The following is a 17,253-nucleotide window of genomic DNA, read 5'->3' as shown; positions in this document are numbered from 1 at the left end:
CTGGTGGGTGGGGCTTTGTCTCTGTAGGTGAGATTAGAGGCAGCTGTGTGCCTGAGGGGTCTTTAGGTGGCCTGTTTACTAAGGGGTGGGGCTGTGATCCCACCTGGGTTGTTGTTTGCCCTGGGGCTTCTCAGCAGCTGATTGACAGGTGGGGCCAGATTTTCCCAAAATGGCCACCTCCAGAGAAAAGCATGCTCCTGAATATTCTCGAGAGCTTTGCTTTCAATGTCCTTCCCTCACAACAAGCCATGTTCACCCCTGTTTTCCCAGGATGTCCTCCAAGAACTGCAGTCAGGTTTGACCCTGATTCCCATGAAGTCTTTGCTTTGCCCTGGGACCCAGTGTACATGAAAGTCTGTGTGCGCCTTTTAAGAATGGGGTCTCCATTTCCACCAGTCCCATGGAGCTCCTGCGCACAAGCTCCACTGGCCTTCAATGCCAAATGCTCCAGGGACTCTTTCTCCCCATGCCAGATCCCTACACATGAGAGTTTGATGTGTGGCTCAGAACTCTCACTCCTGTAGGTGCGTCTCTGTGAACCAGTTAGTTTCCAGTCTGTGGGGCTTCCCACCCAGGAGGTATGGGGTTGTTTATATCGTGAAATCACCCCTCCTACCTCTTGATGTGTCCTCCTCTTTTTCTTCTGGAGTAGGATATCTTTTTTTAAGGTTTCCAGTCCCTTTGGGTTAAGAATGCTCAGTCTTTAATTGTGAATTTTGTTGTTTTTAGAAGAGAAGTTGAGCTCCAGTCCTGCTATTCAGCCATCTTAATCCTGTCTCGCCAACAGCATTATTCTTAATAGCTCAAGTGTGGAAACAACCCAGTATCCATCAAATAGAGGAATGTTATGGTGTATAAATTTTTTCTTAGCATTTTTTTCTTTTGGAGAGTCTCTCTGCTTGCTACACCATCTGGATAAATTGCACTGTTACTCTCAGGTTGTCCCAGAGGATTTGAGGCAACTTCTGTTAGCCTTATACCTGGGTGGTCCCAGCACCCCAGCACCTGAGCTCCCAGTGACAACCTGATCAGGCACTTTACTCTCCCAGTGGATTCAGCCCTTCTCATTAGTGTATTTATCATTTTCTTTGAATAAGTCTTATGTTTCTGATTGAGTTGATATTCAAGGTTAATGTTTTTTGGTGTTGAGGTTATAAATGCCGTTGTTTTTAAAGTATGTTTTCCTAACCTAATTTCATTAGGAGGATTGGCGATTTCTAAATGACTTTTTTGGAAGTATTTCTTCTTAGTGCATTTTCTGGATAAAATCATGACATGCAAATAATACAGAACTAATTGATCCTTTCTTCTTTTTCTGTCCTCCAGTCTCTGTGAAGTGTAGGGCGAGGTTTTCTTGCCTCATCCTTTTAAGGGGAGTGACTCTAGTACTTGCCCATTATTTATTAATGTATTCTGCTCTTTGTGAGGTTGGCTCTCGTTTTAAATCTGTCTAGGCTATAGGTGTTCTTTCTATGAAATTAAGGAAGTTACCACATCCATTTTTCTAAAGCTTGAGTTGAAAGCATCTTAGTGCAGATGAAATTCTTACTTCCGTTGCAAACATTCATCTCTCTATGGCAGGAAGGTCGGTAGTTCTCCTTCTGACACACTGTATGGTCCATTTACTATGCTTACTTATCCTGATCCCAGGCAAGTGCCAAATCAGTGTTTTTGAACTGAGTTAAATTAGTGCCACTGGTTTTGTGTTTCTGGGGCAAGTGAATGATTTTCAGGGTGAACTCTTGGGTTCTGTTTGCTGAGGCCTCAACCGAGTTTTTGCATACACAGTCAGCACAGGTGTCCTCGAACAGGGCCACCTCCCACCCCCCACCCCCTTCAAAAGCAGGGGGATTTGTGGGGGTCCTGTATGAGTTACAGGGTGTCTTTTGAGCCTGAGGTGACCTCCCTCCTGTCTTGAGTGCTGTGAGTGGACATGAAAGTGGACAGAGAAGTTCTGGGTTTCAGCCCAGGCCCTGCCATAGCATTCACAGTTCTAGGGAGTGTGTGTGTGTCGGGGGAGGGAGGTAGATAGTGGGGGACTGACCTGCAGCTCCCTGATTTAGGGGCATGTGCTTCACATATGGATAAAATCATTGAAATCATTAGGGTTGAGAAAATATACTAACTTAGTGGTTTTTACTTTTTTTTTTCTTTTGGGTTGTTGTCACTTCCCCTTTGCAAGACTTTTGCCTCATTACTTTGTTCAGTTTCTGTTTCTTTTTATCATTAGTGTGTATTTTTAGTGTTGCCCCTCCCCCAGCACAATACTGCTTTGGCAGAATCCTCAAGTTCTGATAAGAGATGTTTCTGTATTTCATTTATTGGGGTCCCTGTTGTTTCTTCTGTATACCCTCTCCTATACTGACACTGTTTAAAGAGATCAATTTCCATGTGTTTGAGCGCATGCTAATATATTTTTAATAGCTTTTAACTGTTTTTAGAACAGTTTTAGAGTTACAGAGCACTTGTGAAATATACTTTTGAAATTTTCTTCTACCATGATGCCCAACATGTACGTGTGGTATCTTCCTTTTTTAGTTTACTATGATGTCATCCTGTCCCATTGTAATACCATTTCCTTAGGAAGAAACTCTACCTCAAAAGGAAGCATGTGCTCTTCATCCTCCTATTGAGTCTCCTCTACATTGATGCTAATTCTGACTTATTTGGATATTGCTAAACACCCCAATTTATTCTTTGCCTGGTTGACACATTCTATCATGTCTATCTACCATTATACAGTATTTTGTACCAGGCTGTTTTGGCCAGAGAAATTAAGCTAATTAAGTGTTGATAGGTTTAATCAACCTTTGATAGACTTTAATCTCCTAATGCGATAAAATCTTTATCTCATAATAATATCATAGAGCTTGTTATCTGTATCCACTTCATAGGCCTGAGCTCCATGTTAGATTAATGAGGCACACGTGGTTTCCAGTAGCTTACAGCCTCCCACAAGGGGAGCTGGCCATAGGGTAATGTCCTAGTGTGACCCCGTATCCCTGGTCCCCAGAGGTGCCACATGCCCCTTTGACTCAAGGGAGTGACGAAGACCTGTGGTTTGTATATACTAGCTTTGGTGGGAGGTTCCTCAACCAGTCGCTCCCTGTTGTATTGTCTGCGCCTGCCAGCATTGAACTTGAGTTACTGGTTTCTCCTCCCTGCCTGGCTCCCTGGGTGAGGATTGGGAGGGAGGCCAGCTCCTAAGGCTGCTCCTCCCTCCCTCTGGGCAGAAGCAGACAAGTACAACTTTCTCCTGGTTAGTAAGTGCTTTGTGCCTGAGGTGGGGCTGAGCCTGGGCTGGTAGGTCCAGCAGGCATAAGTATGCCAGCAGATGGTGACCATGTGGAGTGGTGACTGGAGGGAAGCCTCCCTCCCTAGGCACCAGCTGCCGGGTGGCCCAGCTCTGCTCCAAACTGGTGTCCTGCCCTTGGGGGTTCTCAGCACACACTTGCTCTGAGGGGCTGCTCCCTGGGGTGAGCTTCTGGTAGGGACACTACTTTGAACCAGAAAAGAAGCAAGGGTTGCTTTAGGGGCTCCTCACTCTGGTTGGGGGATAGAGAGGATGTGGTGCTGACAGTCACTAGTTGGTAATCAAGACCATTGATGGGCTGAGGGGAGAGGGTGATTCTGTCCATTCAAGTGGTTCCCCCAGATGCCAGGCTTTGGGGTTCCAGCTGGGATAGAATTGGGTCCTTAGAGCATGACAGTCTCTGCTGTCCTGGTACTATTGGCACCTGCCTGAGGCCAGACACTCAGTAAGCATGCCCTTGCTAAAGGCGCTGAAAGCTACCTGGAAAGGCCCTTGTGAAGCTTCCCTGTGGGGTTTCCTATACACCTGCCCAGGACAGTGGTGGGAGCCTAATGACCATTCACAACCCCTGGTCCCAGGAAGAGTATCAGGCAGGAAGCCCAACAGAGGGGCCAGGGTGGGCAGCTGGTAGGAGTTGGAAACTTCCCGGATGCCCCACCCTGCTTCAGGCTGGTAGCCCTTCAGGAAGAGGTGGGAGTTACCCTGGGTGGGTGGGGCTGGGTCAGCCCAGAAATTTCAGCCTCATGGTGGACACAGCTTCCAGGAAGGACGCCTCACCTCCTGGGAATGCGTCATCTGGTTCTCCTGATTGGCCTGTGTTGTGCCTGCTACATCAGATAGTTATCTGAAAAACTGGGTTCACCTCTTGGTGGATGTCACGCCAGAAGACACAGCCAAGCCAAAGAGCCAAAGAGCAGGAGAAGGAAGGGTGTATTACTTGCAGCAAGTAAGGGGAGCACCAGGAATCTTTCCCAAAGCAGTGTCTCCCCAGTAGCAAATTTATGAGGGGACTTGGGCGGAGACGAATTCAGCATGGAATTGGGGCAGAGGTCGTCAGAGTCCACGCTTTAGTTGGAAGGGTCACAAGAGGTTCACCTCATCATCCCTTAGGTTCCAGCTGATTTGTAGGTTGAGTGCTTCAGGATAATCCCTGCCATTGAAACAACTGGGAGTCTTTACAACTGAGACATTATCTTTGCAGTAGTTACTTCTCTTGCCTGATAACAAGCAATAATTCCTGCATTCTTTCTTTCCATTGAGATCACTGATTACTGAAACCTGCTCAAGGGCAAGCATTGTGGCCAGACTTAGATCACAAAGTAGCTTAGGCTTCTCTTAAGTCAAGAAGTCATGCCTAGTTCTTTCTCCTGGGACCCCCTACCCTATCTGCTAACAGGATGGCCAAACTGAGCTGGGAAGAAAAGTCCCCCAGAGCAACCCTGTTTGGAGCCTGGTTCTAACTGCCACTGCTCTCCTGCTAGGGTCAGGAGTGGGGCTTGTTTCTGGCCCTTTGCAGGTGTGTAAGAGACTCAGGATCAGCTTCTTTGAGCTAGGACTGATGACAGTGCTTATTTCAGAGATGCCCACATCATTCTCTTGGTGGGAAGGGCAGTAGGCAGTGAGGATACTGCAGAGCAGAACATTGCCCTGTGGGACTTGCAGGGACTGGCCAGTTACATCACTGGTGGAGGGAGCAGACGCTTGCCCAGGGTCACTCTTCAAGCCCTGGAACTCTTCATAAGTGGACTTGACGTGGCTTATTTTGCTTGGGGCTTGGGGCCCATCAGCTGGCTTGGCACCAGGCTGGGCATTTTACACACAGTCCAGTTTACTGCAGGACACAGCAGAGGGAGGGACTTGCCCAGACTCACAGCCAGGATGGAGCAAAGGCAGCAGGCACCACAGTGTCTACTTTCTCTCCTGCCCATTGAGTGCTAGAGACTGCCAGGGCCAAGGAGGAAGGGGGCTTCTTGTCCACAGCTCAGAGACATGGTATAGGGGCCCAGGTCTCCTCCTGGCCCCCCTTGTCCTGCTTCGGGGCTTTTGCCGTGCCCTCACCTGCACCTGAAGCACACTCATCCTGCCAGCCTCTGATCTGATGCTTGTTTCCCTCTCTGCGCCTGGCTCACAGGTGGGCCCTTTCATCATACACTTAGTAGGTTTTTTTTTTTTTTTGGTTTTTTGTTTTTTTTTTTTTTTGTCTTTTTAGCTATTTCTTGGGCCGCTTCCGCGGCATATGGAGGTTCCCAGGCTAGGGGTTGAATCGGAGCTGTAGCCACTGGCCTACGCCAGAGCCACAGCAACGCAGGATCCGAGCCGTGTCTGTGACCTACACCACAGCTCACGGCAACGCCGGATCCTTAACCCACTGAGCAAGGGCATGGACCGAACCCGCAACCTCATGGTTCCTAGTCAGATTCGTTAACCACTGCACCACGACGGGAACTCCCACTTAGTAGTTTTTCTATAATGAGCCACAGAAAGTGGATGCAGGTGATGATGAGGTGCTGGTCCAGACTAGAGGTCAGTAAGCTGCTGCCCAAGGGCCATATTTGGTCCTCAGCCTGGTCTTGTAAATAACATTTTACTCATTTTTGCCTGTGTTGTCTGTGGCTGCTTTTACACCGTAGCAACAAAGTTGAGAGTCATTGCAACAGACCCCATGCCTGTGTGATGGTTAATTTTATGTGACAGCACTAAGAGATGCCCGAAGCATCATTTCTGGTTGTGTCTGTGAGTATGTTTCTGGGAGAGATTAACATTGATTCAGTAGATGCCTCCCCAACTGGGGACAGGCATCATGCAGTCTGTTGGGGGACCAGGAGCAGAAGGTGGGGAAAGGGAGGATTCACTCTCTCTGCTTGAGCTGCTTCTGCCCCAGACATCCGTGCTCCTAGTCCTGAGGCCTTTGTACTTAGATTGTGCCACAAGTCTCTGACTTGCAAACCGTAGACTGTGGGACTTCTCAGCCTCCGTAACTGCCTAAGCCAGTTCCTCTCATGTCTCTTCTTACTTATGTCTATGTATTTTGTCTTGGTTCTCTTTCTCTGGGGAATCCTGACAAATGCAGGTTTTGATGTTGAGAATGTGGAGAAGCTTGGGCTGTCTTCCTGTTTGCCTCTGTATTCCCTCCTGCCTGTCCTTGTCTCTGCCCTTGATGTCCCACCCAAAGAACCTGTGTGGCAGCCAGGTCTTCTCTGGAGGGATCTTCTCTGTCTGAGGGGTCCTGGGGTTGTGCCCTGAGCCAGGCAGTTTAGGGAGAGGCAGTGCAAGTGTGAGGACTTGCCTGCCAAGTCCACAGAATCCCCATGGGCACCTGGCTACCAGTCCCTGTCAGGTTGCTGACCCCTGTGTGGGCCACTGGGGCACCTTGAGCCCCAGGCCTTTCACCTGTGGACTCAAGGCAGAGGCTTCAGCATCACACTAGCCCAATTCAGCTTCCCATTAGTTGTTATCCAGTACAACTTTAGTTGCAGAGCCAGGCTGGAACCAGACATAGCCCACAGGGCCACATGTGCTGACCCCTAGTCTAGGAGTCTTCTCATCAGGTGTCAGTGAAAGCCCATTATCTGTAATTGTTATCTCTGCTTCTTTGTCCTGCTTCTGTCTCTGGATCTTGTCAGGATAGTGGAGGCCTGAGTACCTGGTGGAGGCCTGAACCTGGTCCTGGATAGCACAGCATTGGGCCCGTGTCTCCCATGTGCCACCTCCTTCCCAGGGGCTTTCAGGGAGTTCTTAGCATGTTGATGCTGGTCAGAAGTGCTGGCTATGGAGGTGATGGTTCTTCTTGAGGCAGGAGGGGGCTGCCTGTGCACTGGGGTGTGTGTGTTGGGGGGTCCCAGCCCGTGGTGGAAGCAGAGGTTTGGTTTGTTGCTTAAGTGTCCTCATGGGAATCCCGTCCCTTCCAAGACCCCACCCTTGTAAATGGTTGGTGGTCAGCTGGGTGTCTTCCTCCCACCGTGCCCCTAGTTGGAACCACAGGTTGGGGGCCTAGCACTCTTATCTGCAGTGTGTCCTGCTCTCTGGGTGCCCTGTGTCCTGGGCCATGCTGTGCAGCCGTCAGCACATCATTGCCAACATATGGAGATTGGTGGCTGCACTGGGCAGCCAGGTGGGGACAACTAGAGCCTAAACTTTGTGACAGGAACCCATCCTGTCTTGTCTCTAAAGGCTCCCAAAGTGAGACTTGAGGCTTGAGGCAGGGGGAGGGGGAGTTAGTGTGACTTGTTTACCAAAGTGTGTAAACACCGCAGTCTCTGAGCCCTCGCCACTGTTCCCACCCCACAGAAAGCAGGCAGTGCGCTGAATCACTGGCACAGCCCCAGGCCTGAATCCTGTGTCCTGCCAGTCCCTCTGCTCCCCACCTGGCTCTTCCTGCCCAGGCTGTCCCCGTGATCTCTAATCTCCCAACTCCTCCTTTTCAGAAAGCAGCTCCCGATGCTTCCCAGAGAGCCCAGGATCTCCTGGGTGGCTTGTGCTCACACCGCTCCCTGGACTGTGGCCCCTCTTCCACCTCACTTGGCTTTGAAATCTTGCCCCTTGAGCCCTGCAACTCTTCTTCCTGAGCTAAGTGTGCCCTGGGCCCCTTCCCCATTTGGCACACTGGGCTGCCCCACTGGGTCTGGCCCTTGCTCTAGGTATCCAGGAGGTATGTAAAGCAAGGCCAGGCTCACAACTGGGCTCACTAGCCCTGGGAAGCTTCAGAGCACTGGTCAGGCTGTGGTCCACGAGGATGTTGCCTTTTTTCCTTAGAGCAGCCAGGGAAGTTTGTGGGCAGGCTTAGGGTGGAGGCCGAAGCTGGATCCCCGAGCTGCCCCGGAACTTTTGGTGACTCTGATAGGCACAGGCCTGGGAAGTGTGCAGTGAGGCAAGGATATGCATGTCCGACGCACTGGACACCCCAGTCATATCGTAAATCTCACTGCTCTGAGTACTTCCTGGGATGGGAAGGCAGGTTTTGAGACAGACTTAATCCTGCACAGGATGGTGTGAGGTGGGAACAAGGACACTTTGATCAGAAGAAATTCAGACAGATGGACTGAGTGCCCAGGAGAATAGTCCTCACTTCTGTATCATGATTCCTTATACTTTTTACAGATTGGTGGGTTTTTGTACTGTCTTTGGTTTTGGTTACAGGGTAATGCTGGCTTCATAAATAAGTGGGAAAGTATTCCCTCTTTTTCAGTTTTCTGCAAGAATTTGTGTACAGTTGGATTTATTTCTTCCTTAAATGTTTGGTAGACTTCACCAGTGAAGCTGTCTGGGCCCAGGATGTTCACTCTGGGGTTTAAAATTACACATTCAATCGTTTCAGTAGATATAGGACTATACAGGTTAACCTTTTCCTCTTGAGTGGGCTTGGGTAGTTTTTATGTCTTTCAAGGAATTTGTCCATTTCATCTAGGGTGTTGTATTTATTGACACAAAGCCATATTGTTTTAATGTCTGTGGTGCTGTCACTTTTTGTTCCCGACACTGGTCGTTTGTGTCTTTCCCACCATCTCCCCCGCCCCAGTTATTCTGGTTAAAGGTTGGAGTAATCTTTTCAAAGAACTTACCATTGATTTAATTTATCTGTATTTTTTTCTGTTTCATTGATTTCTACTCTAATCATTATTATTTCCTTTTTTCTTCTTCTTCTTTTTATATGGCCACACTTGTGGCATGTGGAAGTTCCTAGGATAGGGGTTGAATTGGAGCCACTGCTGCAGGCCACAGCTATAGGAATGCCAAATCTGAGCTGCATCTGCAACCCATGCCATAGCTTGTGGCAATTCCAGATCCTTAACCCACTGAGCAAGGCCAGAGATTGAACCTGCGTGCTCTAGGACACTTATGTCAGGTTCTTAACCTGCCAAGCCACAGTGGGAACTCCATTATTTCCTTTTCATTCCTTTTAATTTCATGTACTCTTCTAGGTTTGTTTCTACTTTTTTTTTTTCTTTTTTCTTTTGTCTTTTAGGGCCACATCTGCAGCATATGGAGGTTCCCAGGCTAGGAGTGGAATTGGGGCTATAGCCACCGGCCTACACCAGAGCCACAGCAACGCGGGATCCAAGCCACCTCTGTGACCTACACTACAGCTCATGGCAATGCCAGATCCTTAACCCACTGGGCGAGACCAGGGATTGAACCTACATCCTCATGGATGCTAGTTGGGTTTGCCAACCACTGAGCCATGACAGGAACTCTTAGTTTTGTTTTTACTTTTTATAGAGGAAAGACATATAGAGCAAAAATCAGAAGTGTGAACTTTCACACGCTGAGCATGCCCACATAATGAGCACCTGGATCACGAATCAGAACATCTCCAGCCCCAGAAACACCTTTCAAGCCTCCCCGCCCAAGAGTCACTGCTGCTCTGACTTCTACCAACAGAGTTTAGTTTTACTTATTCTTGGGATTGTATGTATAAATGGAATCACACAGTATATCTCTTTTGTGTCTGGCTTCTTTTACCCAATATAATATGAGATTCATCTCTATTTTCATTTCTGTGTAGTATTTTGTCATGTGACTATATCATAATTTTTCCTTTTGTTAACAGAGCTTGGGAACTTTCTGGCTTGGATTTTTTTTGTAAATAATACTCCAATAGGAGTTCCCATTGTGGCACAGTAGAAATGAATCTGACTAGTATCCTTGGGGATGCAGGTTCTATCCTTGGCCTCTCTCAGTGGGTTAAGGATCCAGTATTGCTGTGAGTTTCGGTGTAGGTTGCAGATACAGGTCGGATTTGGCTGCGTTGCTGTGGCTGTGGTGTAGGCCAGCAGCTGTAGCTCTGATTTGACCTCTGGCCTGAGAACTTCCATATGCTGCGGGTTCGGCCCTAAAAAAAGCAAAGCTCTTATAAACACGCATGGGTCATAGAACAGGAGTGTGTTTAATGTTAGTAGATAATAGTTTTCCTAAGTGATAGTACCAGTTACACTCCCACCCCAGAGGATGAGAGTTAGTGAGGGATTTAGGCAGGGTATAACACTGTGTATCCTAGTCCACCATCTGTCCGGTGTTTGAACAACTGGATGAGGAATACACAAGCACACAGCTGAAAACAGATGCTTCTGACTGGGGCTGGCCAAACTTTCGTCAGATACCATGTGGACCCAAAGCCTAGCCATAAATAAGAAACAGCCTAAGTAATGCAGCCTGTGAGGAGAGCTTAAAACCATGTTCCAGTGAGGTTTATAGAGTCTCGGTTCTGTATGAACTCTTGTCTGGGACATGGAGGTGAGGAACATGAAAGCCATCAGGCAAGACTCAAGGGTCTTCATCCCTCTGGGCCTGCAGGAGGAGTGTTGTGTGTAGAAGACCAAGCATAGTAAGCTGGAGTGATCTTGGGGCTCTTACAAGCCGTATGCATGGGGCCTAGGCTCGCAGCCTGTGAGCCTCTGTCTTCTCATCTGATAAAAGGGCCTAACTCTGCAGGGCTTTTAGCTGCACCCTGAGCTTAGTGCACAAACCTTGTCTAGTTTTTAAGATGGAAGCTGAGGTAATTGATTGGGTTTTTTTTCCCCCCTAACATGGTCATTTAGTGCTAGAAATATCCTCTTAAGCCCTTGCTTTAGTGGCATACCACATATTGGAATATTCATTTATTTAATTTTCATCAATTAAAAACACTTTCTAGTTTCTCTTTGATTTCTTCTTTGACCCATATGTTGGGTAGCTGCCAAATATTCAGGGATTTTCTAGAGATATTTCCATGCTGTTTCTTGTTTAATTACCTTTTGTCAGAGCACATACTTTGAATGGCCTGAATCCTTTTGAGGCGTGTTTGATGGCCCAAAATATGGTCTATCTGGGTAAATGTCCATGCGTCCTTGAAAAGAATGTATGTGCTGCTGCTCTTGGGCAGGGGGTTTCTACACATGCCAGTTAAGTCAAGTTAGTTAGTAGTGTTGTTCATGTCCTCTGTGTCCTTACTGATGTTCTGTCTACTTGTCCTGAGAAATATTGAGAGATGGGTGTTGAACTCTCCCAACTATAATTTTGGATATCTCAGTTTTTGCTTCCTGCATTTTGAAGCTCTGTTATTAGGTACATAAACATTTAGAATTGTAGAATTCTCTTTGTGACTTAACCTACTTATTATTATGAAATGACCCTCTTTGTCTCTGGTGATATTCTTTGCTTTGAAGTCTGCTTTATCTGATATTAATAAATCCATCCCAGCTTTCTTTTGATGAGGGTTAGCATGGTTTATCTTTTTTCAATCTTTCACTTCTTAAAACAACTTTAACAGCTTTAATTATTCACTTACCATATAATTCACTTCTTTGAAATGTACAATTCATCAGCTTTTAGTATATTCACAGAATTGTGTGTCTGTCACCACAGCCAACTTTAGAACATTTGGGGTAGCCCCAAAAGAGTACCGCCTTAGCTGTCACCCTCTCTAATTTCCCAGCTCCACCCCCAGCCTTGGGCAACCATTGATATGCCTTTTATTTCTATAGATTTGCCTATTTTGGACAATTCATATAAATGGAGCCATGCAATATGTCGTCTTTTGTGACTAGCTCTTTTCACATAGAATATTTTCAAAGTTTATATATGTCGTACCATGCATTAGTAATTCATTTCTTTTTATTACCAAATAATGCTCCATTGTTTGGCTAGATCACATTTTATTTATCCCTTCATTAATTGGTGGACATTTGGGTTGTTTCCGCTTACTGGCTATTATGAAGATTTGTGTACAAGTTTTTGTGTGGAAGTAAAGTTTCATTTTTCTCTAGTCTATGCCTAGGAGTGGAATCGCAGAATCATATGATAATTCTATATTTAGGTTTCTGGGGATACGCCAGGCTATTTTCCACAACAGCTGTACTTTTCTGCATTCCCAACTAGCAATGTATGAGGGTTCCAGTTTTTCCATACTTTCACCAGCACTTACTTTTCTTTTTAAAAAAAATTTTAAAATTACATCCATCCTAGGTGGGTGTGAGGTGCTATCTCATTGTGATTTTGGGACTTCTGTGTGGCTCACAGCATGACTACTCCACATTGCTTCTACAGTGGCTGTGGCTTGTTGTGATTTCGACTTGCATTTCCCTAACCTCTGCTGATGTTGACTGTCTTTTCATGAGCTGATTGGTTATTTGTCTTTGGAGAAATGTCTATCAAATCCTTTATCTGGAGTTCTTTTTGTGGCTCAGCGTTTAACGAACCTGACTAGCATCCATGAGGACATGGGTTCGATCCCTGGCCTCACTCACTGGGTTAAGGATCTGGCGTCACCGTGAACTGTGGTGTAGGTTGAAGACATGGCTCGGATATGGAGTTGCTGTGGCTGTGGCATAGGCTGGCGGCTACAGCTCTGATTCCACCCGTAGCCTGGGAACTTCCATATGCCACGGGTGTGGCCCTAAAAAGACAAAAAGGCAAAAAATACATAAATAAATAAATCCTTTAGCCATTTTTTAATTTGTTGAGCTATAGGGGTTCTTTGTATGTTCTGGATACTGGACCCTTATCAAATACAAAATTTGAAAATATTTTCTACTATTGTGTAGGTTGTCTTTTCACTTGATAGTGTCCTTTGATACACAATTTTTTTTTTTTTTCTTTTTGCCATTTCCTGGGCTGCTCCCACCACATATGGATGTTCCCAGGCTAGGGGTCTAATCGGAGCTGTAGCTGCCAGCCTACACCAGAGCAACAGCAACACGGGATCCAAGCCATGTCTGCAACCTACACCACAGCTCATGGCAACACCAGATCCTTAACCCACTGAGCAAGGCCAGGGATCACATCCCCAACCTCATGGTTTTGAGTCGGATTTGTTAACCACTGAGCCACAACAGGAACTCCTGATACACAATTTTTTTAAATTTTGACGAAGTACAGTTTTATCTTTTTTTTTTTTTTTTTTTTTTTTTTTGGCTGCACCTGCAGAATGCAGAAGTTCCCCGGCCAGGGATCAAGCCTGCACCACAGCTGTAACCAGAGCCACAGCAGTGACAACGCTGGATCTTTAACCCATTAAGCCACGAGGGAATTCCATAATTTTTTTTTTTTTTTTTTTTACTTTTTAGGGCCGCACCTGTGGTATATGGAGGTTCCCAGGCTAGGGTTCCAATCAGAGCTATAGCTGCCAGCCTACACCACAGCCATAGCAACGCAGGGTCTGAGCGACATCTGCGACCTACACCATAGCTCATAGCAACACCAGATCCTAAACCCACTGAGCGAGACCAGGGATCGAACCCTCAACCTCATGGTTCCTAGTCAGATTCATTAACCACTGTGCCATGACGGGAACCCCTTAAAAAACTACTCTTTTATCACCGAAATATTTTTGTACCCTTGTCAAAAATCAGTTGACCAAATATGCAAGGGTTTGTTTTTGATTCTTCTGTTCTATTAGTCTGTATCATCTATCCTTATGCCACTACCGCAGTATTTTGATCACTTTAGCCTCATATTAAGTCTTGAATTCGAGAATTTGATTCCTCCCACTTTGTTCTTTTTCAGTATTTTAGCTGTTCTAGGCCCCTTGCAGTTCTGTATGGATTTCCATTTCTGCAAAAGAAAAAGGAAGAGAAATGCCATTGGAATTTTGGCAGGGATTTGCATGGGATATCTTAATTATCTTTTAAGGGGATTTAAAGAAGAACAAGTCTTTTTTTACACTTATGCACGGAATAACCATTTCCGATGCTTTTCACACCTTGTAAATCTAGATTTCCGTCTGGTATTGTTTATCTTCTCCTGAAGGATTTTATTTAACATTTTGTAGTACAGATCAGCTGGTGATAATTTCTTAACAGCTTTTGTATGTATTTCACCTCTGTTAGTGAACAGTTTTCACTGGGCATAGTGCTCCAATGAATTAAGTTTTATGTTTTGATTGGTTTGTTAGTTTGTTTTTGTCTTTTTAGGGCTGCACTCATGGCATATGGACATTCCCAGGCTAGGGTTCTAATGGGAGCTGTAGCTGCTGGCCTATACCACAGCCACAGCAATGCGGGATCCAAGCCGAGTCTGTGACCTACACCGCAGCTCACCGCAACACTAGACCCTTAACCCACTGAGCGAGGCCAGGGATCAGACCTGCGTTTTCATGGATTCTAGTCAGCTTCGTTTCTGCTGCGCCACAATGGGAACTCCGTGTTTTGTTTTTTTCAAGATGTTGCTCCACTGCCTCCAGGCTTGTGAATCCTCTGTCATCCTTATATTTGCTTTTCTATAAGTAGCATATCCTTTTCACCCGGCTGATTTTAGTACTTTTTTCTGCATTACTGGTTTTAAACAACTTTGTAATGTTTAGTACAGTTTTCTTCATATTTCTTGTGCTTACGGTTGATGGGCTGCTAAGATTTGTGGATTTATAATTTTCATCAGAGTTGGAAAAATTTCAGCCATTATCTCTTGAAGGTTTGGGTGTGCGTGTGTATGTGTGTGTGTGTTTTGGTCTTTTTAGGGCTGCGCCTGTGGAATATGGAGGTTCCCAGGCTAGGGGTCGAATTGGAGCTGTAGCCACAGGCCTACACCACAGCCACAGCAATGCCAGATCCAAGCCACGTCTGTGGCCTACACCACAGCTCACAGCAACGCCAGATCCTTAACCCACTGAACGAGGCCAGGAATTGAACCTGCGTCCTCATGGATGCTAGTCAGATTTGTTTCCTCTGAGCCATGAACTCCATCTTGAAGGTTTTTTTTTTTTCTTAATCTTTACCTCTTCCTCTCCCCTAGGGACTCTAGCTACCTGTGTGTTGGGCTCCCACAGCTTGTTCACTCTGTTTGGTTTTTTAGTCCTTTTTTCTGTGTGTTTCATTTTGGGGTATCTTACTGCTTTCTTCAGTGTTGTGCAGTTTGCCATTAATCCTGTCCAATATCCCTTTCATCTCATACCTTGTAATTCCATCTTCTGTATCTTCCTGGTTGTTGCTCGGCATATTCAGTGCTCTATTCAGTGTTTGGCCTCCTGAGCCTGTGGAAATCAGTCCTGCCCTGTCTCCTGGCTCTGTCACTGCATCACTCTGACCACTCCTTGTCCTTGTGGAAGTCCCCAGTGATTGGGTGTCATGTTCTGGGTTTCCCTGTGTTGAGAGATGATGCTGTTATTCCTTTGTGGGTTCTTGTGTTTGTTCTGGGATATAGTTTGATCCTTTGTTTTGCCCTTAAGCTTTGTTGGTTGGGACAAGAGAGCATTTATTGACCCAGTTCTTGTTCTGCCTGCTGCCTGGGGACCAGGGCTGCCCTCTGGTTGGTGGGCACGAGTGCTGCTTACAGCCTGTGTTAGGAGTAGGATTGTTCCCTTGTCCTTCTCGGTGGCCCTTTCCTGGCTTCCTGGCTCCTCACAGGCTTCCACTGACTGTCCCTGGGACAACTGAGGGCTCCTCTGTTCGAAGGTCTGCCTCATTCTCTGCCCTGTCTTCCAGCATTCCCTGCTTCTCACGGGTCTGCCAGGCCAAAGTTTTTCTTTCTTCACCGTGACTGTAGTTCCTTCTGAGAGGAGTAGGTACATCATGGAGCTCACCTGTGCCCTGCCTCTCACTCCCTGGTGTCCAGGGACTTGATAACTACTGCTTAATCACATAAACCTTCCAGTTATTTTTAGTTTCCACATGGGAGGGATATCCAGTCCCTGTGTCTGTCTCATCTTAGGGGGAGGTGCACTGTCTTTGAAAAGCTGCCTGGGTGCTCATGGGCCCCAGGCTGGGGACTGAGCCGAGGCGAAAATTCAAGCCAAGGCCTGCAAGCCTGGACTTGTGTGTGTTCATGCATGCGTGCACACACACGTGCACACCTGTTTAGCTGTCCCACCTTAGGATAGTCTCTGATGATGACACAGTGCCTCACGAGATTCCCCGTGCTCCTGCTATAAAGATTCATGGGCATGCCCTGCTCTGTTTATGCAGTTAGGCTTGTCTGGAGGTTTGGAGAGACTTACTGTGAGCTGGCTGATGCTTTCCAGTGCACCTGCCCCCTGTGCTTGAGCAGGTTCTGGCACGCCCAGGACGAGTGTGCAGCTACCCCCCAGGATGGGGCAGGTCCTGCATTGGCACGGATTTGTGCTTCGGTATTTCCTGCTTCCAGGTGGAGGAGGAGGAGGACAGCAACAGAAATCATAGAGCTTTGCTGGCTTGACTTGAAAAGACACCAGTGTCTTCACACAGCGGCTTGTTAGTGGCTGATGAAAAAGACCCACCCTTGGGAGGGAGAGCAGATTACCTGCTTTATTTAGCCAGTCCTCTGCCAACAGAGAAACAAGTCACTTTCTGCATTTTGATTTTTTTTGTCCTAATGGCCGCACCCTCGGTATATGGAAGTTCCTGGGCCAGGGACTAAACCTGCATCTTTGCATCAACCTGAGCCTCCAAAGTTTAATTCTTAACCCACCATGTCCCAGTGGGAACTCCTACATTTTGATTTTTTTATATTATAAACAGTTCTACTCAATAACATCCTTATATACAGCTTTGCACATTTTCCCAGTTGTTTTCTTGGACTGAATTCCTAGACTTCATATTAAGTAGTAAGTGAATGAAAATATTCCTATTTCTCTCAAGAAATAAAGGCATCGATTTCTTTCCTCTTTAGTAGCCCTCTCTCAATTTCATTTTCCTTCTGTGAGCTAGGAGCCCTGTAAATAGACAAGGTTTCCCCCCAGAGGTCTGTGTAGGGTGGCCAATGGGAAGGGGGCCCCAGGGGAGGACACACACCACAGGCCCACGTGGGTGGTGTCCTGGCAACTGTCATGGTGTGGGATGGGAGGCGAAAGAGAAGCAAAGGTGCTTTCTAGGGAGTACAGTACCTGGGGGACAAAACACAATGCAGGTCTGAGCCAGCTGGGGCTGGGACATGGACTTGGGCAGGCCAGCATCAATTCTGGTTGTACTGCCCATGGGGGCTCCTCCCTGAGCCTCAGCCACACGCTCCTTTGGTCTTAGAGCCTAAATCCTTTGCTGTGTTTGGGGATGGTGGCT

The 17,253-nt window shown here is 46.8% G+C and overlaps 1 protein-coding gene across 2 annotated transcripts in view; it reads left to right on the top strand.

Annotated features, from left to right (window-relative positions):
* The window catches only part of BICD2 (BICD cargo adaptor 2), a 63,518-nt gene that overhangs the window by 25,780 nt on the left and 20,485 nt on the right, over positions 1-17,253 (top strand). The window lies entirely within an intron of this gene.

The sequence above is a fragment of the Sus scrofa genome, chromosome 3, assembly GCF_054392235.1.
Source record: "Sus scrofa isolate SSC_HxYL_T2T_F1_AM1 chromosome 3, Sscrofa_HxYL_maternal_Yorkshire_Landrace_v2.0, whole genome shotgun sequence".
Taxonomy (NCBI): Eukaryota; Metazoa; Chordata; class Mammalia; order Artiodactyla; family Suidae; genus Sus; species Sus scrofa.
The sequence above is the reverse complement of the archived record's forward strand: the minus strand, read 5'-3'. Positions and strand labels throughout refer to the sequence as shown.